General features: G+C 44.2%; 1 protein-coding gene across 1 annotated transcript in view; it reads right to left on the reverse strand.

The window, feature by feature from the left end:
• The window catches only part of LOC122935448 (pecanex-like protein 2), a 644,117-nt gene that overhangs the window by 426,422 nt on the left and 194,532 nt on the right, over positions 1-23,163 (reverse strand). The gene's annotated exons all lie outside the window — the stretch shown is intronic.

The following is a 23,163-nucleotide window of genomic DNA, read 5'->3' on the forward strand; positions in this document are numbered from 1 at the left end:
TAACCCCTTAGTGACATAAGTAATTTTTGCCTTAAAGACCAGTAACATTTCCCCCCCTTCATGTTCCAGCAGTTATAACTTTTATTTTTTTTTATTTTGTGGGATTAATTGTAGATTTTTTAGAAACCATTTTGGGGTATACATAGTGTATTAAATAATGTTAATTTATTTTTAGGGGAAAATTTTGTGGAATTCATTTACTGTGTTCACTGTGTGGAAAAAAATAACATAACTTTATTATGTCAGTCACTACCATGATAATAATTGCACATTTCTATACATACAGTTGCAAGAAAAAGGTATGTGAATCCTTTGGTATGATATGGATTTCTGCACAAATTGGTCATAAAATGTGATCTAATCTGAAAGTCACAACAATAGACAATCACAGTCTGCTTAAACTAATAACACACAAAGAATTAAATGTTACTGTGTTTTTATTGAACACACCATGTAAACATTCACTGTGCAGGTGGAAAAAGTATGTGAACCCTTGGATTTAATAACTGGTTGAACCTCCTTTAGCAGCAATAACTTCAACCAAATGTTTCCTGTAGTTGCAGATCAGACGTGCACAACGGTCAGGAGTAATTCTTGACCATTCCTCTGTACAGAACTGTTTCAGCAATATTCTTGGGATGTCTGGCGTAAATCACTTTCTTGAGGTCATGCCACAGCATCTCAATCGGGTTGAGGTCAGGACTCTGACTGGGCCACTCCAGAAGGCATATTTTCTTCTGTTTAAGCCATTCTGTTGTTGATTTACTTCTATGATTTGGGTCGTTGTCCTGCTCATTCTGCTCATATCTCTGGATAGGTAGCAGAGATACCAGAATCACAGCATTATCTTCAATATATTGGAAGATAGTACTGTTACAAATGGAGATGCAGTGATTGTAGCTAAAAGTGAAAGTAAAAGCAGGTTTTACTGCATTTATTCCCGACTTGATTTCTAACAGTATTATCACCTGCTTCTGTTGTGCTAATGCTCATTTTGGTATTTTATGAAACCCTTTAAAACAAGACCAAGCTCATGTCTATAGCTGCTACCAATCAGGAGATATGAGCAGCTAAAGCAGACCCTCTTCCCCATAGCTCCGGCAGAATAGTTAAAGGTAATGTGTCAACAAGAATGTTTTCTGCTAGTTAAAACCAGATAGTAGTGCACATCTTTTTTTTTTCTAATCTGATTTTATTTTAGGATTGTAGATTTATTTTATTTTATTTCCTGAACATAATTATGGGGGCGTCCTTCTTGCCTGAGCTGTTCATAACAGCATTTAAAAAACATTGCTTTACGACAGCCCCATGATCCATAGACACAATGGTCAGGAGGGGACCTCATTGACTTCTTTGGGAGAGTTTTCTAGGCATGCTCTGTGACCTGTGCAGTGGTCATTGTACAAGGGAAAAATGCATAACCTTTGACAATCACTTATTGTGAATGGTAGATCCTGTCTTATGCATCATTCTAATCCTGCCTGTAATGATATAACTTCTGTGTATAGATAAACAGGGAAATGCAATAAAGTAATCTGTACAGACTAAGAAGTGGCGCCTGTTATTAGACTTAGTGGCCAGAGGGAAAACGGCAGAATTTTATGGTTTTTGTTTCAACGTAATAAGATAATCAAAAAGTCTTTAAAAATATGTTAAACATGAAAACATGATTGAAATATTAGGTAATTTTCTGATAAGAAATTTCCTTTAACCCATTCACTAAGGTACTGGGTAGGGTCTTTAAACATGCCGCTCGCTTGTGTGTGCAGCAAGCAACATAGCCAGCTGGTCTCTGCTGTTTTAAACAGCAGAGGCTCGCGGGTAATGTCTGCGACTGGCAATAATGCCAATTGCAGTCATTAAAACCTTTAGATCCCGTGGTCAAGCGTGACTATGCCATCTAAATGGTTAAAAACCCAGTCATTAGTTTTAATACGCTGCAGTTCCTATGTTGACCAGAAGCTGCCAGGCCAATGTAGGAGATCAGCAGTTAGATATTTTACTATGCTCCTATGGGAGTGTAGTAAAAGTCTTAAAAAAACAAACTATTGGACATTGGAGACTCCTAGAGGGGCTACAAAAAAATAAAAGTAAAAAAAAATGAAAAAAATATTAAAATACATAAATACAAAAAAAAAATCAACATCATAGATATCACCACATCTAAAAACTCCCGTACTATTAAAATCTAAAATTATTTTTCTAATATGGCAAATGGAGAAAAGTATCAAAATGGCTGATTCAGCATTTTTCATAGCTTCTCTTAACATAGTAAAATAGTTTATAAAGCCGAAAAAAGAAATCTGTCCATCCAGTTTGGCCTGTTATCCTGCAAGTTGATCCAGAGGAAGGCAAAAAAAAACTTGTGAAGTAGAAGCCAGTTTTCCCCAACTCCAAGCAGGCAATCAAAATAACTCCCTGGATCAACGACCCCTCTCTAGTAGCTATAGCCTGTAATATTAACCCCTCATGACGCAATCCGTATATATATATATATAGATATATATATATATGTGATAGCTGCACATACCCCATGCAGCTACCATGTATATAAACGTTCTGGCAGCTCTTAAATCCAAGCGCTGCAAAGTGCTTGGATTAAAGTTTCTGCCCCTGCCCTGCTGCTGTCACGGACAGCATACAGTTCAGTAATGCCGGCAAGGGACCAATCATAGTGGCCCCTTGCCGGCAATCGATCCAATTGGTTAGTCTGTGCAGTATCTGCAGATCAGAGCCTGAAATCACATAGTGTCCTCGTGCCCCCCCTGAATTGTGCCCCCCGATCTGTGCCCCTTCTTTTGTCCGCCTGCTGCCTGCACCTGAAGCTCTCTCCACATTCAATCAGCCTGCCCAGTGCCCTGATGCGGTTCGCCCCTCCCCGCCCCATACATTCCTCCTGCCCCACCTCCCTCAATGTTGGCCGTGACCTCCCCTTCCAGCGCTGCCCCCGATGTGGTTCGGTCCCCCTGCTGTGTGTGATGGCGGCGGCTCCATTCCTAGAGAGTGTCAGCTGTAACCCCATAGATGGCGCGGCAGTGGTATCCATGGGGTTAATAGAGGGAGGGGGCTCCCTCTCTCCACCATCGGGGCTGCCACGCTGCGACGGTGCAAAAACGTCCGCTGTTGCCACCTACAGGGCATCTGATTGTATTATACTTTGCAATGCAAGAGCATTGCAAAGTATAGTACAGCCATCAGCCCCACTGGATCTTCAAGAATTGCGAGGGAAACAATCTCTGGTTAATATATAGTCATGAGAAAAACAAATTACATACTCATTGAATTCTAATTTTATGTATAAGGACATAATTCAAAAAATATGTGTCCTTAGAAGGTCTTAAAATTAGGTAAATACAACCTTAGATGATCATCACATGACAAATTACACAGTGTCATTATTTATTCAACAAATTTTACGTCAAAATGGAAAAGCCATGTGTGAAAAACGAAATACACCCAATAAATCAATAGCTTGTAGAACTACCTAAAGCCTTATCCACTGAAAAATTGGTGAATTAAGACCTGCTACCTATTTAATCTGTGGCATACCTAACATTTGCTACTATACTGTATTATCGAGGGTATGGAAAATAAATGGGCAATATCCTTTGATCTAACTTTACCTAATTTAATAGAGTTCAGTTAAATAATTTATAATTCATATTTTATTTTTAAATGTGCATACCAAATCTGCCAAAAACAAACTGCAAACTTATACGATGTTATGTTCAGTTGGTGTAAAACCACCAACTCCCTCAGAGAGCGATGTCTAAGTACACCTCTCATTCTTCACAATACCTCTGATGGTGAGGACAAACTTTCTCCCGGTGCCACCTCCGAGGGGGGTTAAGACACGAGGGAATCGGGACCTGAGTGTGGACCCCCTGGACTGACCCCCAGGTGGTACGGGACACCCAGAGGGTGCTGGCAGGCCAGAGGCTGATTAGATGGAAGCGTAGTCAGGGTACTAAGCCTGAAGTCAAAGCAGGCAGCAATGAGGCAAAGGCTGTGAATGTAGTCCTATAGTCCTAGGTAAGGAGCAGGCAGCAAATAGAAAAAGTCAGTTTAAACAAGAAGCAGGATCCAGTACACAGTAAAGCAGAATCATACTAAACACCTTCACACAATAGGGAAAGATCAGCTAGTGACCAAGTTGCTTAGTTGGTTCCTGTAGAAGGAAGCACATTTAACTATATCCTGCAGACCAGCCATAGGCTGGGGAAGATAGAGGGCATGTGCATGCTGCCTCACATAAGGAGAGACACGTCTGCACACACCCTATGCACACAAAAGGACTCTGAGCCAGGAGGGGAATGCCAGCAGCAGGAATTTGGAGATGATTTTAGGTCCTCGTAGGTGGTCAAACAACTCAGTAGTAAGGGAAATATGGTATTTGTTCTTGACCATGATCCTTTTGAGATCCCTATAATCGATGCATGACTGGAGTGAACCATCTTTTTCTTCACAAAGAAGAAGCCAGTGCCAGCCGGAGAGGACGATTTTTGGATAAATCAAGATTTTCTTTAATGTACTCAAACGTGGCTTGTGTCTCTTCTGGTGACAGGGGATAAATACAACCACGGGGAGGCGAAAAACCAGGAACCAGGTCAATAGGGCAATCATACGGCCTGTGTGGAAGTAACCTCTCAGTCAACCATGCAAAACCCTGGAGATTTGGTGGTACCTTAGTTGACCGAGCCAGTTGTACAGAGAAAAGCCACCTTCCAAGGCAGGACTGTCCCCAATGAAGCACATCTCCAGACCTCTAATCAAGAAAAGGTTCATGTGCATGGAATCATGGAAGTCCCAGTATGAAGAGCTCCCACCTGTAATAAAATTGTATGGACTCAGATAGAGCCCTTTCATCAATGGATGATACCATCAGAAGTCTCTGCAAGTGTCGAACAGGAATTTGATGACAATCCACTAGGTCTTGTTGCAGTAAGTTCCCTAATGATCCGGAATCCAGAACCACTGTCTCTGTGAATCGAAGATCTCCCAACAATAAGATTACCAGCAGAATCAGGGGGATTGAAAAATTGTCTACACCTAGGGTCGACTCTCCAACAGACCCTAGGCTCGGGAGTTTCCCAGCTTCCGGGGGCAGGAATGGGCGAGATATCCAGCAGCACCACAATAGAAGCAGAGTCTCCATGTATGACAGTGGTCACGTTCCTGTTCAGTCAGCCCGACTTGGTCAACCTGCATGATTCAGGAGCAGAAGCAGACATGAAAGGCCGAGGGACAGAAGACTGCTGGAAAGAGGATAGCGGACGATATGATCTTCTTTCACATGCTACCTCCTGAGCACATTCCTGGCAGGGCAGATCAATCCAGGTGGCCAGACAAATTAGGTCATCCAGGGAAGAGGAAATATCCTGACCGGCCAGTTCGTCCTTAATTTTCCCCGAGAGACACTCCCTGAAAGCTGCCACTAGTGCCTCATTATTCTAGCCTAGTTCAGAGGCCAAAGTCTGGGACTGGACAGCATACTGGCTCACGGATTGACTCCCTTGGTGCAGCTGCAGTGTAGAGTAAGCGGCTTAGGTAGTACATCTAGGCTCATCAAACACCCCACGGAAGGCCTCTCAGAAGGCCTGTAAATCCATGATGCCTGGGTCATTCCTCTTCCAGAGTGAGTTGATCTAGGCCATGGCTTCTCCAGTAAGGTTCAACATCAGGAAAGCCACGTTGGCACAATACGAGGCAAATTGATGTGGAAAAAGTTCAAAGTGCAGGGTGCACTGATTAATAAATCCCAACACTGTTTGGGACCTCCTTTGAACTGTGGAGAAGAAGAAAGATGAGGTCCTGATCTGGGCACATAAAAACATGGCTAAGCAGGTGCCAGGTTAGCTGCTGCAGCTGGAGCTGGTGGTTCAGGGTTGATGGATGTCAGGTCATTAAGGTGCACGTTCACATTGCACAGATATGCAAGAATCTGATTCTGATGTTCTCGCTGCTGAGCCATCTCCTGGTACAGTTCAGTGAGACCTGGAGGGTTTTGAACAGTGCGGTCCATGACCTGAGCAAACTGTTATATTCATAGGGTGCAAACCTGTTGTCCCATGTGACCAACTCCCTCAGAGGGCGATGTCTATGTACACCCCTCGTTCTTTACAATACCTCAGATGGTGAGGATAGACTTTCTCAAGGGGTGTATCAGGTGCTACCTCCGAGGGGGGTTAGAACACAAGGGAATCGGAACCTGGGAGTGGACCCATTGGACTGACTACCAGGTGGTTCGGGACACCCAGAAGGAAGCTGACAGACCAGAGGCTGATCCGGCAAAAGCCAGGGTACGAAGGCCGAGGTCACAGCAGGCAGTAATGAGGCAATGTCTGTGAATGTAGTCCTATAGTCCTAGGTCAGGGCAGGCAGCAAATAGGCAAAGTCCATTTAAACAAGAAGCAGGGTCCAGAACACAGTAAACCATAATCACAATAAACACCTTCACACAATAGGGCAAGACAAGCTAGTCACCAAGTTGCTCAGAAAGAGGTGCATTTAAATACATCCTGCAGACCAGCCATAGGCTGGGGAAGATAGAGAGCATGTGCGTGCCACCTCAGATAAGGAAGAGGTCTGCACACACCCTATGTGCACACAAGGAAATCTAAGCCACAGCGCAAGCTCCGCTCAGAGTTAGGAGGAGAATGGTGGCATCAAGAATGCATACCACAGCTAAAAACAGCTAAGAGGAGTGAGGAAGCCTGGTGCCTGTGCCTTCGTGTGGGGACAGAGTCACAGGCATGGGATGTCAGGTTAACATTAGCCTTGTTGCTGCTGTGCTGGCTTGCAGTGAAAAATATTGATCCAGTGAGCTCTGAAAGACATGTACAGTCCCTGCCCATAATAGCTGCTCCTTGAGTCCCCGGTGGCGTGCACCTTGCCGGACAATAACAATTGAAAGGAATGGCCCATGTTCTTAATCACAAGACTGAGATCATGGACCACTCCTTTGTGGGAGGAGCAGTAACTGATGATGACAAGGCAATGCATGTGCGCGCGACCTGGCTGTTGCAAAAGACATCAGGAGAAGGAGGACATTCTTCACTTTAATTTTGTCACAGGATCTGGTAAAGCCACTTCATGTGCTGCAATAGAACTGCTGTGATGCCTGCAGATTTTTCACATGATAATGTATTCTGGCTCTGTGGAGAAAAACTTCCAGATGGGAGATTCTTGCACAGAACTAACCACAGACAGACTTGGCTTAGGCCTAGCATGTTTTGAGCTTGCACCCACAATAACAGTAGTAGAGATGAGCGAATTTCTAAAAAAATTGATGTGGACGGTTCAACGAATTTCCTCAAAAGATTAGATCTGAATTTATTTGTGACAAATCGAGTAAAAAATCTGCCATTTCCTGGCTGCTGAGAGCCTATATAGTGGTGTAGAACACTGTGTGTATAGGGAGTCCTCTGTGCTAGTGAAACAGTACTGTGAGTTAGTATGACATGCAGATGATAGACGTTACTCTTAAAATCACTTCACACTTCCCTTATTTGGTCAGTTATGGGGCCAAAACTGATTAAAAACTCAAGAGTGAACTCAGCCTTACAGGTCAGTGTTAGTTTGAAGAAGAAGCACACTCCTTTTACACCGTCGTCAGCTCATTCCACATAGATTTCTACAGAACCTGTTCTGTTACACGCTGAATCAAGAAGTGCCCCCATTACCGAGTGGTGAGGTGGAAACAGCATGAGGAGTCAACACAGTGGCCCAGTCACAGAGTGGTGAGGGTGGGAATCGACTGAGGAATCAAATGAGTAGTCAACACAGTGGCCCAGTCACAGAGTGGGCCATACTGATCGTCCTCCGGCAGCTTCATGACAAATCCTCATACCGCCGACTATGGCAACACAGTGGCCCAGTCACAGATTGTTGAGGGTGGGAATTGCATGAGGAATCACATGAGTCGTCAACACAGTGGCCCAGTCACAGAGTGGGCCATACCGATCGTCCTCCGGCGGCTTCATGACAAATCCCCATACCGCCGACTATGGCAACACAGTGGCCCAATCACAAATTTTTGAGGGTGGGAATTGCATGAGGAATCACATGAGTCATCAACAAAGTGGCCCAGTAACAGAGTGGGCCATGCCGATCGTCCTCCGGCGGCTTGATGAAAAATTCCCACACAGCCGAGTGTAAAAGAATTTGAACACCATAAAATATGTAGTATCAAATCAGGTTTGGGTCAAAAACACAGAACAGGTGCAGATCTTTCCATTACACCTTATCTCTGAGTAGGCCTCACTACTGGTTTTGGCTCACGAAAAATGATAGTAATAACTGTGTGAACTCACCCTAAAGTGTGTAGTATCAGGCCGCTATTTCACACCAACTCCGCAACTACTGATTGTAAAAGAATTTGACCATCCTAAAAGTATGTAAAGAGGTGTTCTACTTTGTCGAACGGCGGCCTCGGTGGCTAACATTTTTCGGCTTATCTGTTCTTGGCCTTTATGGTGTGATCATCTCTCTTCTTTAGCCTGAGGAGAGTGCTTTTTTTCACCCATGCAGCATGCCAGACCGCAAGTACTTATATATAAACTAAATACGCCCCAAAACTGTTTGTATCAAAACATAATTTCACCCCAGAATCAAGGAGGAATGGATGTACTTATGTATCAACTAAATACACCCCAAAACTGGCTGAATCAGACAGCACTTTCAGTACAGAAGAAAGGATGAATGGAAGCAGTTATATATCAACTAATTACACCCCAAAACTGGATGTATCAGACTGCAAATTCACCCCAAAAGCAAGGATAAATGGAAGTACTTTTATATGTTTAACATTAATACACCCCAAAACAGTTTGTATCAGGCCACAAATTACCCCAAAAGCAAGGGTTAATGGACTTAATTTGATATATTTAACATTAATACACCCCAAAACTGGTTGTATCAGAGCACTTTCAACCCAATAACAGATGCTAGGATTACTGAAATTACTGTTTAAAACAACCTAAAATCTCTAGTAATAGGATCACTTTAAGTAGCCCCAATCAGTGCAGCAAGGTGTAATAGAATAGCTCCCATTACTCAGGCTTTACACTCTCCTATTGGTCCCTGCTATCTCCCTACAGTGTGGATAATGCCTCCCTATCCTTTCCCTACACTATGAATAATATTTCCCTAAACAATCGTTTTTTTAATAAAGTATTTTCTAAACACTGTCCCTAGTGCCTGTAACGTCTCTCCCTGCACTAAGTTCACTGTAAAATGGCAGAAACTGGGCATGAGGAGACTTTTTATAGGGCTGTGACATCACAGGGGCTGACTATCTGCTGACTGTCTGCGTGGTATTGTGGGTGCTCCCTCATTCCCGGGCTTCTTACTCTACTATCCACATTCTGACTCCCAGATGTTTGCCAGAAGCTTATAAAAGCAGGTTTGGTACATATTAGTGATGAGCGAATGAAAGTACAGGAAGTGGACTTTGATACAAATTTCAGGATAAATTTGATTTGCTGCAAAGCTGAATTTCCTCACGCTTCGTGGTAGCAAATTTATTTAAACTAAAATAGTGTAAAAAAAAATACCTGATCCATTTGTTCGCGGCGGGGCGGTCTCCGCCATCTTTCCTGAAGATCTCAGTTGAAATCCTGTGTGTAGTGAGGGCTCGTGTGATGACTAGAGATGAGCAAATTTTTCAAAAATTCGATTCACCAGTTCGCCAAAATTTGATTTGCAGAGAATTTTGTTCAAAACTGTTATTTCCTGGCTGCAAAGAGCCTTTATAGTGGTGTAGAACACTTGTAGTAACTGCATAGGAAGTCTGCTTTGGTAGTGAAATAATACTATGAGTCCGTATGACAAGCAGATACACCGTCAGCTGATTCCACATAGATGTCTACAGAACCTGTTTTATTAAATGCTTAAACAAGTAGAGCCCCCCCCGACTGTCACGGCGGACGTACACTAGTACCAAAGATAACACACCAACCAGGCTCTGGACGAGAGACAGGGGAAGGGTCACCTCCTAGCTTATCACTGACCTCTTTCCCTGCACTGCTCAGCCCACAGCAGACCTTAAAGGTAGGTGTGCTAGTGTCCTCCAGCCTGGGCTAGCAAAAACCCTGAATTCCATAAGATGGTGAAGTGGGGAGATAGGAGCATTTTACTTGCACAGAACCTGGATGGACAAGAAGACACAAACAACCAAACTAACAATGACACTTATCTCAGAGAGCAGGAACAGACAGCCACCCTTCTCTCCAAGCTTCCCAGACAGAATGAACAGTATAATCCACTCAGGGCACTGGGCGGTGTGCTATTTAAACTAATGACCCCACCCAGTGCACCTGATGAGAGGCGGATCCAGCACGGCTCCAAAGCAACCACTAAACTTGTGCTGCAATCCTGGCCGACCTCTGTACAGCATCAGAGTGGGGCATGACACCCGACAGAGTGGAGAGGGTGCCAGCAGTAAGTTTGTGTTGACATCACTGATTATTTTGTCCCTCTTCTGATCCGTCACAACAATAACCCACAAAAAAACGATCCTGTCTGTGGAGCATCCGCCTTTACTCGGTCAACATTTGGTCAGTAATCCATCAGTATTGCTAATGCCCCAAAAAACAGGAGTGGATCCAAAACAGAGATGACACGTGAATGGAATATTTGCATGTCTTCTGTGTTTTGATACAGGCCTTACAACTGCTACACAGAGAGGATCCGTTGTGCGTCTCATTTATCCTTCCTTCTGACAAATCAGAAGGGCCAAAAAGGCTAAATAGTAGCCCAGTCATGAAGTGGGGAGGGTGGGAACAGATTGAAAAGTCCACAGAGTGGCCCTCTGACATAGTGGTGAGGTGGAAGCAGCATGAGAAGACCACATAGTGGCCCAATGACAGAGTCTGGAGGTAGTGGTGGAATCAGTAGGCCATAGAGTGGCACAATGACAGAGTGTGGAGGTGGCAGCAGCATCAGGAGGCAACAGAGTAGCAAGGTGACATAGTGTGGAGGTGGCGGCCGCATCAGGAGACCATAGAGTGGCAAGATGACATATTGTGGAAGTATACAATTAGACAGCACTGCAAAACTGAAGGTGAGATAATCAGTGATTTTTATTCAGCTGGACATAATGGTGTGTAATAAATTCAGGTAACGTTTCGGACTATATGTAGCCCTTTATCAGGCTAATGAACAAAGATATAACAAGAAATTGCGATTAACTAAATGCATAATTTTGATACAATTCATAGTTGTGTCAAATTCAGGTATACATGATTATATATGATCCATATTCTTGCAGAAAATTGAAATACATTATTTAAGTTTCATAGTTTTGCAATACATGATCCAGAAATTTCATACGGCAAATACAATTCATGCAGCTGTACAATATATGCAATATATCAGGTAATGTGAGGTATATAAGGGTTAAAGTACCCCATGTGATAGAACCACACATATAGCAGGAAAAGCAGGCTGAATAAATAAATAACAATAGATAATAAATAAAAGATGAATAAAAGTGGCAGTGATAAAGTGAGTCCCTGAGGGGTATAAGGGACAAAGCTAGTGGTAGCGAAGAGCAGAAATCGATGGTAACAGGTAAAACAAGGCTGGTAAGAACAGAATTTGGTTGAGCTTACCCTGGTGAATATCTCACCCCTAAACATCCACGTATTCCAGTGATATACACTCTACCAAAAGTACATAAGAACCGTGAACATCCCCCGGGGAGGCTGATAGTTTCAGGATGTGACTCTTTTTATATATATATAGGACAAACACTATGTTAAAGGAATTCACACCTTGGTGTCTCACTATACTCCCTACTGTACTGCCATATCAGTTTGCGGTAATTTGATATAGCCATTAACTCTGCCTATGATTTGGCTCTTCTGCACAGTTCTGCACACTGACAAGTTGTCACTACCAGAGCTTTGAGACGTTCTCACAGCTCTGTTTCTCCACCCCTGTGATGATGTCACTACTAGAGCTTGGAGGAGTTCCCTCTGCCCTGTTTCTCCGCCCCTGTGATGAGGTCTTTACTTTCAGTTTCCTTCCTCCCAGCTGTCCCTCCTGTGTTTGATTTTGTTGCCTTTAAATCACCCCTCCTCCTCTGTAGAGGTGCGGATTATACTTTTCATTTGAGCTGTATCTCTCGCTTGAGTATCTTCACCTGTGTGATATCTTTTCACTGGATCTGTGTTCTGCTGTAGCAAGTACTTCAGATATTGTCTGCTGACTTTGGAACAGTTTTCACTGCAGCTGCACCTCCTTCAGTTAAGTGTACATTCATTTTCTGTTTGCTGGATCCCAGGTGACCCTGACTCCCTCCGTGTCTCGTGTAGGGAGACGGTGGTCGTGTCCCCTCACTATTGTAGGGTGTTCAGGTGTTATATAGTCGAGGTACGATGATATGCGATCATCCACCATTGGGGTGTACGCATAGGCTGAGCAGCTTAGGGAGAGCTTTTAGGGTCTGACAGGGGTCACCCTTTATCCTCCCTATTTTGGGTCCGGTCAGTTGCTTTTCACTGTGTAGGCTCTAGTTGCTCACTTACAGCCGTGACACAAGTGCTTTATGTTAATATGAGTTTCTGTCTTACTCCAAAATAGCGATTTGATCCTCGGCACTCTATGCACCTGCACGGTAGCGCCCTGCAGGCATCCAATGTGAAGCTCGGCTCCTGCCCTTATTCAAGATACACCAGGGTAAGCTCAACAAACTTTTGTTCTTCCCAGCCTTATGTTACCATAGATTTCTGCTCTTCTCTACCACTAGCTTTGGCCCTTATACCCCTCAGGGACTCACTTTATCACTGCCACTTTTATTTATCTTTTATTCATTATCTATTGCTATTTACTTATTCAGCCTGCTTTTCCTGCTATATGTGTGGTTCTATCACATGGGTACTTTAACCCGATCAAATGTTTGCGGACCACAAGTTCGCGGCGGGTCCCATTCACTTTAATGGCAGGCAAACATGAAAATCCTTAAGCTCATATTTGCAGCCTCCAAATACTTATAAGAAGTGCACAAACTGTCCCACGACATGGACGTGCCATACCAGAAGGGGATCAATGGCAAAAATTCCCACAAAAAATATTTATTTTAATTAGGGGCCAAGTCTTAAATTGAAACTCTCAAACATATGCTCTGCTGGAGCCTAGAAAAAATGTATTTTAGGCCACGGGAGTACAGGCCCCAAACATTAGGCATTCACCAGACAGAAAACATCAAGTGATTATGTGGCTGGAAGTATATTAGACAGTCATTAGATATCAATTTTACTGCAGGCCATTGAAGTACAGGCCCCCAAAATTATTTATTCCAGTGTTTCCCAACCAGTGTGCCTCCAGCTGTTACAAAACTACAACTCCCAGCATGCCCGCACAGCCAAATGCTGTCCGGGCATGCTGGGAGTTGTAGTTTTGGTACAGCTGGAGGCACACTGGTTGGGAAACACTGATTTATTCATTGTATAGAAAAGAACAACCTTTGTCTTCTTCTCATTGTCTGTCGCTAGTAGATGCCTAAGCATGGCAGGCAGGTTCCCCCAGAAGTATCTTGCTGGATGAGCAGCCAATACTGCACTTGCATCAATCTTAACAGGATTCGGCTCCAGGTGTCCTCCTCCTCCTGTGTTAGGAAAGATTTCTTTTATTATGAAATTTATTCCATATGTATTATAAAATGTGGTGTTTCCATGATCAATCTGCAGCGTGGGGGTCCCACACGGGTTCTACACCATTCCAAAATAAAGTGGGGCGAATAGATGACGGATTATCAGGATGCTCCATGATATTCCCAGGAGCTGCTTTTGGGAGCTGAGCTTAATTTCTGAGACGTGTGTGTGGAAATCCGAAAACCATCTCCATTTCGGTGCACGACAGGATGTCCTCCTCCTCCTGTGTTAGGAAAATTTTTATTTTTATTATAAAATATATTATATTTAATATATTAAATTTTATTATTAAATTTATAAAACATAATAAGGATGCCCTTCTTTCCATTCCATGATGACTGGGAACCCCTGACGAAGAGACTGGGCCCTGGTTGGTTTGAATCGTGATTAAATTCGCAACTCTTCCGGACCCCAAGCAATCTTGAAGCTTTGTCTTCTTCTCATTGTCTGTCGCTAGTAGAGGCCTAAGCATGCCAGGCAGGTTACCCCAGAAGTATCTTGCTGGATGAGCAGCCAATACTGCACTTGCATCAATCTTGACAGGATTCGGCTCCAGGTGTAGAGCAATAACTATGCAAAACTATGAAACTTAAATCATGTATTTCAATTTTCTGTAAGAATATGGATCATGTATAATCATGTATACATGAATTTTACACAACTATGAATTGTATCAAAATTATGCATTCAGTAATTTCTATATATACAGTATATTTCCATATAGCCCGATAATGTAAAGGTAATGGTGTGGAATCGCACTCACCAGATCTCACGGTCATCCGGAATGCAGCAGCCTGCCTGGAGCCCTAGATGCATAAAGGCTCCTGTATATATAGTCCAATGAATGATGATGGAGGCAGCATGTCCGGGGAAAAAAATCCCTTTATTGGGAACTGCTTATGTGAACAAACGTGTAAAAAAGGTTGTTACGTTTCGGCACATAGCCTTTATCAAACACCAAGTGTTGTCCAAAGAGATCCTGTTTAAAAACTATAAGCCACACCCACACTCACTGATGTGGCCAATTACACATAAACTTGATTACTCACTGTGTCTCAAATGTGTGCATATATATACACATTATCTATACAGTGGTATTCACCCATATGAAACATAAGATCTAGTCGAGCACATTCCTCGATGATGCACTCTTCCAGCGTGTCCCTCGGCAGACAGCGCGCATGTCCGGGGAGGAGGGGCCATACACTCACTTGTCCGTAACTAGTCACATGATCACAGGCTAACACGCCCAAGTGATCACCAGTGACGCTGGATCTCCTCCCAATCCCCGCCCAGTCAGCGCATTGTTGCCAGGGACGGGCAGAGAGCCGCCTGCCCTCGTCTATGCCACCTGTGAAAGAATCCCATGCAAAAGCACCAGCGATCATAACAGAGGGGGGACAGTTCCTCAATCAGGTGGATCATGAGGCAGTGTTCACTAGAATGAAGCAAAGTGAACATAAGTGCATATAAAATTAGTGGGAAAAAAACTGTTATCAATTAAAAAACACTATACAGATAACAGATTGATATTGACGTCACTAAGGTCCCCTATAATTTCCCCACATGGAAATCCAGATTCATCCCAAAAGGCTGGAGTGCCCTCAATTCGAAGATCCACTTCAGCTCCTTTTTACATAGGATCCGATCCCTATCACCCCACGTCTCATTTTACCAATTGAATCTATGATTCGGAACCGAAGCTGGTTGACCGAGTGTCCACGTTCCACGAAATCTTTTGCCACAGGCTTGTCCACTTGGGACCTTCTAATATTACTTTTATGGGAATTGATCCGTTCTCGGGCTTCCATTGTGGTCTCACCTATGTAGATGAGACCACATGGGAATGTGATCATATATACTACCTCACGTGATCTACATGTGAAAAATTCCTTGATTTTGTAGGTTTTACCACTATAGGGATGGTCAAAGGTATCTCCCTTCACCATATTGCCACAGTTGCAACAGCCAAGGCAAGGATAACATCCTAATTTCCTTGGCACCAGATACCTTTGTCCATCACCCCGGGCCTCCCCAACCTCTGTCTTTACCAACTTATTGCATAGGTTGGCACCTCTTTTGTACGCCATCATGGGGAAACTCCCAAATTCAACAATCACGGGTAACCCTTTCTGTAGAATATGCCATTCCTTACGTATGATGCGTGCTATGTCTCCACTATGGGCTCCATACGTGGATACAAAAGGGATCCGTTTCTGGTACCTATCTCTCTTCTTCCCTTGGAACGTGGACTCCCTGGCAACAGCCCCCACCCTTTGTGTCATCCTCTCCACTAGTTTACGCGGATAATCCCTATACAGGAATTTCTTCACCATCTCATTAACTCTTGTCTCAAACATCTCCTCTCAAGACACCACCCGTCTCACCCTCAATAGTTGGCTCCAGGGCAGTGACTCCACCATCCGTCGTGGATGCTTACTGTCAAACTTCAATAAATTATTTCTGTCTGTGGGTTTATGGAAAATATCTCTTGCAATTACCCCATCCCTGAGGTGTACCATCACATCCAGGAATTGCAATTCAACTGGGGAGACTGTCATGGTGAATTCTAGATCTGGCACCATACTATTGAGGTGCTGAAAGAATAGTTGCAACTCATAATGAGAGCCACCCCAGATCATAAAGATGTCGTCGATGTAGCGCCACCAACACCGGGCCCCCCCCAAACAAGGTTGACCTATAAATAAGTTTGTCCTCCACCTCCGCCATGAACATGTTGGCACATGTGGGTGCCACGTTAGACCCCATGGCCACACCACGTAATTGTTGGTAAAAGGTGTCCCCAAAGCGAAAGTAATTTTGCCTCAAGACCACCTACAGCCACCAGGGGAGAGCCCGGTGACGGGCAGGGCCACATCGACGACATCTAGTCCGAATGCATACTCAATGGAGGTGTAAAGTGAGACCACGTCGAAGCTGACGAGAAGAGGGTGGGAAGGTAAACTCAGATCCCTTAACTTCAATAAAAAAATGGCTGGTATCCCTAATGTAGGAAGGGGCGCTGGTGGCATGGACACGTAACACCCTGTCAAGAAATATAGCTATGTTGCTAAAAATTGATCCCCTGCCCGACACAATCGGGCGGCCAGGAGGATCGACCAGGCTCTTATGAATTTTGGGGAGTACATAGAACAGAGGAGTGACCGGGTGCTTAATCAAGAGAAATTCACTCACATCCTTCTCGATGATGCCCTCCCCTAGGGCATCCCTGATGATGTTTTCTAAGATACGCTTGATATCCCACTTGGGATCATTCTGTAGCTCAATATATACCTCCCGGTCACTCAACTGCCTATGCACCTCCCGTTCATAACCAGTCGTGTCCATCACCACCACCGCCCCTCCCTTATCAGCAGGTTTGATAGTCAGGGTCTTGTTCTGTGCCAGTTGATTAGGTGCCTCTCTCTCTCCCCTCGTCAGGTTCACGGAGGCCTCCATTTCCCCCCTCTCTCTCAGCCAATCAATTTGTTGCGACACAATATCTATATATGCCTCCACGACATGATTATAGCGGGGTGGTGCAGAATCACTCTTGATGTTTAAATCCAATGCTGCCCTGCCTTTGTTGGAACTGCTGTGTGTTCCCCTTGCCTCCTTTCCTCAGTTGCCTAAGGAAGTGCGGACTCTGCCGCCAGCATTGCCGCCAGGCAAGACATTGATTTCGACATCAGGATGACTCTCCATCTCCTCATCCTTCTCTTCTGCCCATCCACGCTGAACAGATGGAATTAAAGTTCCATGGGTACTACCCTCTGTAGCAGAGGCAACTTTCTCCAGATCCTCCTATTCATGGTCCAATTCGCACTGAGAAGATGAACTGAGGGTGGTCTGGCTTTCACCCTGTATAATGTCCTCCCCCATTTCCTCATCTGCCACATTTAGAGCGTTGTCCTTAATTGTGAATAGCGATCGTTTGAGTAGACACAGCAGTGGGATGGTGACGATGATAATAGCGTTATTGCCACTAACCATCTGTGTGGATTCATCAAAGTTTTTCAAAACCTCACAGAGGTCTGACATCAATGCCCACTCCTCGCTTGTGAATAGTGGCAGTTGACTCAAAAGGCGACTACCATGTTGCAGCTGGTATTCCACAACTGCCCTCTGCTGCTAACAAAACCTGGCCAACGTATGGAACATAGAGTCCCAGCGTGTGCTCACGTCGCACAACAGTCGGTGAGCTAGAAGCCGCAAGTGCTGCTGCAGCATTGACGGATCGGCTGAAGCTGTGGACGACTTGCGGAAATGGTAGCTTTGGCAAATTGGAGTAGGTTTTGATATACCGCTGAACCACTAAGATGTGGGCTAGGCAGGTTGCCGAGCTCCAAAGCCTCCACCAAGTCACGGCCATTGTCAGACACAACCATGCCTGATTGTAGATTGAGTGGCGAGAGCCGCAGTTCGGTTTGGTCCCTTATACCCTGCCACAGCTCTGCTGCGGTGTGCTGTTTGTCCCCTAAACAGATCAACTTCAGCACGGCCTGTTGACGCTTGCCCACAGCAGTGCTACACTGCTTCCAGCTAGCGACTGATGGCTGACTGCTGCTGGAGGTGGAAGTGGAGGAGGAGGCGGCGGAGGAAAAGTGGGGGTTGGAGCCAGTAATATAGCTGCTGAGAGAGACCCTGATGGGCGTAGGGCCCGCAATCCTGGGTGTGGGTAGCACCTGTGCCATCCCAGGGTATGTCTCACTCCTGGCCTCCACAACATTCACCCAGTGTGCGGTCAGGGACATGTAGCATCCCTGGCCACCAGCACTTGTTCATGTGTCTGTGGTCAAGTGGACCTTCCCAGTAACTGCGTTGGTCAGGGCAGGGTGATGTTCTGGGATACATGCTGGTATAAGGCGGGGACAGAACACCATGCAAAATAGTGGCGGCTGGGGAATGCGTACCGAGGGACGGCAGCCGACATCAGGCTGCGGAAGGCCTCAGTGTCCACAAGCCTAAATGACAACATTTCAAGGGACAGTAATTTTGAAAGTTGTGCATTTAGTGCTATGTGGGTGGATATTTGCGCTTGCATTCAAATGACTGTGTTATGGACATTTGGACACTGCGCTAGGACAGAGAAGTGGATGTTGTTGCTGATGGTTCATGTGAAGGTCCAGGTGCAGGGTGAGGGGCATCCGGGCCTGTGCGTTCGACAGGGGATTGGCTAGCAGTGCGTAACACAGGGGAAGAGGAGGCAGTGGTGTGACCCATTCGTCCCACATGTTAGGGTGCTTGGATTCCATGTGGCGGATCATGATGGTGGTGGTGAGGTTGCTAGTGTTCACTCTCCGGCTCATTTTGGTATGGCACAGGTTGCAAACTACCACTCTTTTGTCGTCTGCATTTTACTCAAAAAAGTGCCATACTGCGGAACACCTACCTCTTGGCAAGGTAGATTTATGCATGGGGGTGCTTGGTCTAACGGTTGCGGGCCTGTTTGGTGTGGGCCGACTTCTCCCTTTTGCAACCCCACTGCCTCTTCCAGCCTGTTGCAGTGCTGAGGATCCCTCCCCCTCTGTACTGCTGTCCTCGCTCGGCTTTTCACCTTCCCATGTTGGGTCAGTGACCTCATTGTCAACCATCTCCTCTTCCACTTCCTGACTCGCTCTTCCTCCTGACTTGACCTAACCACAACATCAGTGATTGGTAACAGTCTCATCATCATCCAGCTTGTGAACGAATGATTGCCATTCACCACCGTCATCTTCTTGAGACTGTGAAGGCTAAAGATGTTGGGAATCAGGGCACAATATCTCAGGTCCCTTTTCAAGCGTACTGGGTGCGAGGGCCAAATGTAATAGTGGTGCTGGATAGAGCTCCTCGGAATATCCGAGTGTGGGATCACTTATTTGGCAAGCCTCTCCATAGTGGGTGGAAGGAGGATCAGAGATCAGAGAGAGGATTCGGTTGACCAGACTCTTGGCTACAGAGACTGGACTTGGTGGAAGAGAGGGTGGTGCTTAACCGACTGGAAACATTATGTTCAGCAATCAAAACGACCAACTGTTCGCACTGGTCCAACTTGGACCATGTTGTCCTGTGCTGCCCAGCAAAGTTGGACATAAAGCTGGGTACGGTGTATGTTTGTTTTTATTCTGGTGCACTGGCAGCAGGCACAGTTTCATTGCCCCCAGAGACACGGCTTCTGCGTGCACCATCAGCATCATGCCCACTTCCCGATCCCTTAGTGCTTGCTTTCTTCATATTAATGGTTTTGTCACTAGCTGTTGGAAAGATTGTTTTACAGTCTGCTAAAGACAAAGTTTTCTGATGCAGGACAGTATATGTCACAGAAACACACAGAATATGGACAGGAGATTAGGCCAAGATTTTTGGAATTTGCCCTAAAGAAACAGTTTTTGGATGCAGGACAGTATATGTCATAGAAACACACAGAATGTGGACACTAGATTTGGCCCAGATTATTTGAATTTTCCGTAAAGAAACAGTTTTTGGATGCATGACAGTATATGTCACAGAAACACACAGACAATGGACACTAGATTAGGCCCAGATTTTTGGAATTTGCTAAACAAACTCAGTTTTTGGATGCAGGACAATATATGTCACAGAAACACACAGAATATGGACAGGACACTAGATTAGAAACAGAGAAACATAGAATGTGTCGGCCGATAAGAACCATTTGGCCCATCTAGTCTTTCCAATATACTGAATACTATGAATAGCCCTTGGCCCTATCTTATATGAAGGATGGACTTATGCCTATCTGTCATGGTCTTACCTCCTTGCTGTTCTCCTTCGTTTGACATGTGCTGGCGGCCATCTTGGTTTCTGGGTTTCTTGTAGCCTCCCACCCTGCGGCTCCTCCTTCCCACTGGGAGGAGCTGGATGCCTAGCTTATATATATAGGAGGTCTGTGGCTTCAGTTCCCTGCTTGGTCCTCCTGTGCTCACATGCTTCTAAGACTGCTGCTGCTTCTGGTTCCTGATCCTGGCTTCGTCTGACTACCCTGCTGATTCCTGATCCTGGCTTCGTCTGACTACCCTGTTGGTTCCTGATCCTGGCTTCATCCGACTACCCTTCTGGTTCCTGATCTCTGGTTTCGCAAGACCCTGCTTCGGTTTAGCCATCCATTTGGACTTTTGCCTTACAGCTTTATTTTCAATAAAGCCTTCTTATTTCCACTCATCTCTTGTTGTACGTCTGGTTCATGGTTCCATGACACTGTCCCATGCATGCTTAAACTTCTTCACTGTATTTGCAGCTACCACTTCTGCAGGAAGGCTATTCCATGCATCCACTACTCTCACAGTAAAGTAATATTTCCTGATATTACTTTTAAACCTTTGCCCCTCTAATCTAAAACTATGTCCTCTTGTAGCAGTTTTTCTTCTTTCAAATATCCTCTCCTCTTTAACCTTGTTGATTCCCTTTATGTATTTAAAAGTTTCTATCATATCCCCTCTGTCTTGTCTTTCTTCCAAGCTATACATGTTAAGGTCCTTTAATCTTTCCTGGTAAGTTTTATCCTTCAATCCATGTACTAGTTTAGTAGCTCTTCTCTGAACTCTCTCCAAAGTATCAATATCCTTCTGGAGATATGGTCTCCAGTACTGAGCACAATACTCCAAATGAGGTCTCATTAGTGCTCTGTAGAGCGGCATGAGGACCTCCCTCTTTATACTGGTAATGCCTCTCCCTATACACCCAAGCATTTTGCTAGCATTTCCTGCTGCTCTATGACATTGTCTGCCTACCTTTAAGTCTTCTGAAATAATGACCCCCAAATCCCTTTCCTTAGATACTCAGATTAAGACTGTATCACAGATTTTATATTCTGCTCTTGGGTTTTTACGCCCCAGGTGCATTATCTTGCACTTATGAACATTAAATTTTAGTTGCCAGATTTTTGACCATTCCTCTAGTTTTTCTAAATCCTTTTCCATTTGGTGTATCCCTCCAGGAACATCAACCCTGTTACAAATTTTTGTGTCATCAGCAAAAAGACACACCTTACCTTCGAGACCTTCTGCAGTTTCGCTGATAAAGATATTAAACAATATGGGCCCCAGAACAGATCCCTGAGGTACCCCACTAGTAAAATGACCATGGTCTGAATATACTCCATTGACTACAACCCTCTGTTATCTGTCCCTCAGCCACTGACTAATTCATTCAACAGTATGGGAGTCCACGCATAAAGACTGCAATTTATTGATAAGCCTTCTATGTGGGACAGTATCAAAAGCCTTACTAAAGTCTATATAAGCAATGTCTACTTCACCTCCGTCATCTATTATTTTAGTCACCCAATCCAAAAAACTATAAAATTAGTTTGACATGATCTCCCTGAAGTAAACCCATGCTGTTTTTCATCTTTCAATCTATGAGATTTTAGATGTTCCACAATCCTCTCCTTAAGTATGGTTTTATTAATTTCTCCACTATTGATCTCAGGCTTACTGGCCTATAGTTCCTGATTCCTCCCCACTACCTTTCTTGTGAATGGGCACAACATTTGCTAATTTGCAATCTTCTGGGACGACTCCTGTTGCCAGTGATTGGTTAAATAAATCTGTTAATGGTTTTGCTAGTTCACCGCTGAGCTCTTTTAATAGCTTTGGGTGTATCCCATCAGGCCCCTGTGACTTATTTGTATTAATTTTAGACAGCTGACTCAGAACCTCTTCCTCTGTAAAGACACATGCATCAACAGATCCATTAGTCTTCCTTCCTAACTGAGGTTCTTTTTAGAAGTATTCATTGAGGCAGTCATCTAGTTCTTTATCTTCTTTCATATACCTTCCTTCTTTTGTTTTTAATTTGTTAATTCCTTGTTTTAGTTTTGTTTTTTCATTTATGTATCTGAAGAATGTCTTATCGCCTTTTTCACTGACTGAGCTAATTTCTCTTCTGCCTGTGCTTTAGAAGCTCTTATAACTTGTTTGGCCTCTCTGTGCCTAATCTTATAAATTTGCCTGTCATCCTCGGTTTTTTTTTATTTTTTTTATTTTTATTTTTATAATTACTAAATGCTATCTTTTTGTTTCTAAGGATTTGGGCCACTTCTGCTGAGTACCACATTGGCCTCTTCCTTTTTTTGCTTTTACTGACAAGCCTAATACAATTATCTGTTGCCTTCAATAGTGCCACTTTTAAGTAGTCCCATTTCTCCTGGACTCCATTGAAACTGTTTCAATCTGCAGGGACTTGTATACCACTAATCTAATTTTAGAAAAGTCAGTTTTTCTAAAATCTAAAACTTGTGTTTTTGTGTGGTGTGACTCAGTCACTGTATAGTAAACCACACTGACTGTTGATCACTACATCCCAAGCTTTCCCCGACAGTAATATCAGATATCAAATTCCCATTTGTGAATACAAAATCTAAAATGGCCTCCTTCCGGGTTGGCTCCTCAACTACTTGCTGTAGAGATAATCCCAGTAGGGAATTTAGAATATCTGTACTCCTGGCAGAACTAGCTATTTTGGTTTTCCAGTTTACATCAGAAAGATTAAAGTCTCCCATAAT

The sequence above is a fragment of the Bufo gargarizans genome, chromosome 4 (genome assembly GCF_014858855.1).
Source record: "Bufo gargarizans isolate SCDJY-AF-19 chromosome 4, ASM1485885v1, whole genome shotgun sequence".
Classification (NCBI taxonomy): domain Eukaryota; kingdom Metazoa; phylum Chordata; class Amphibia; order Anura; family Bufonidae; genus Bufo; species Bufo gargarizans.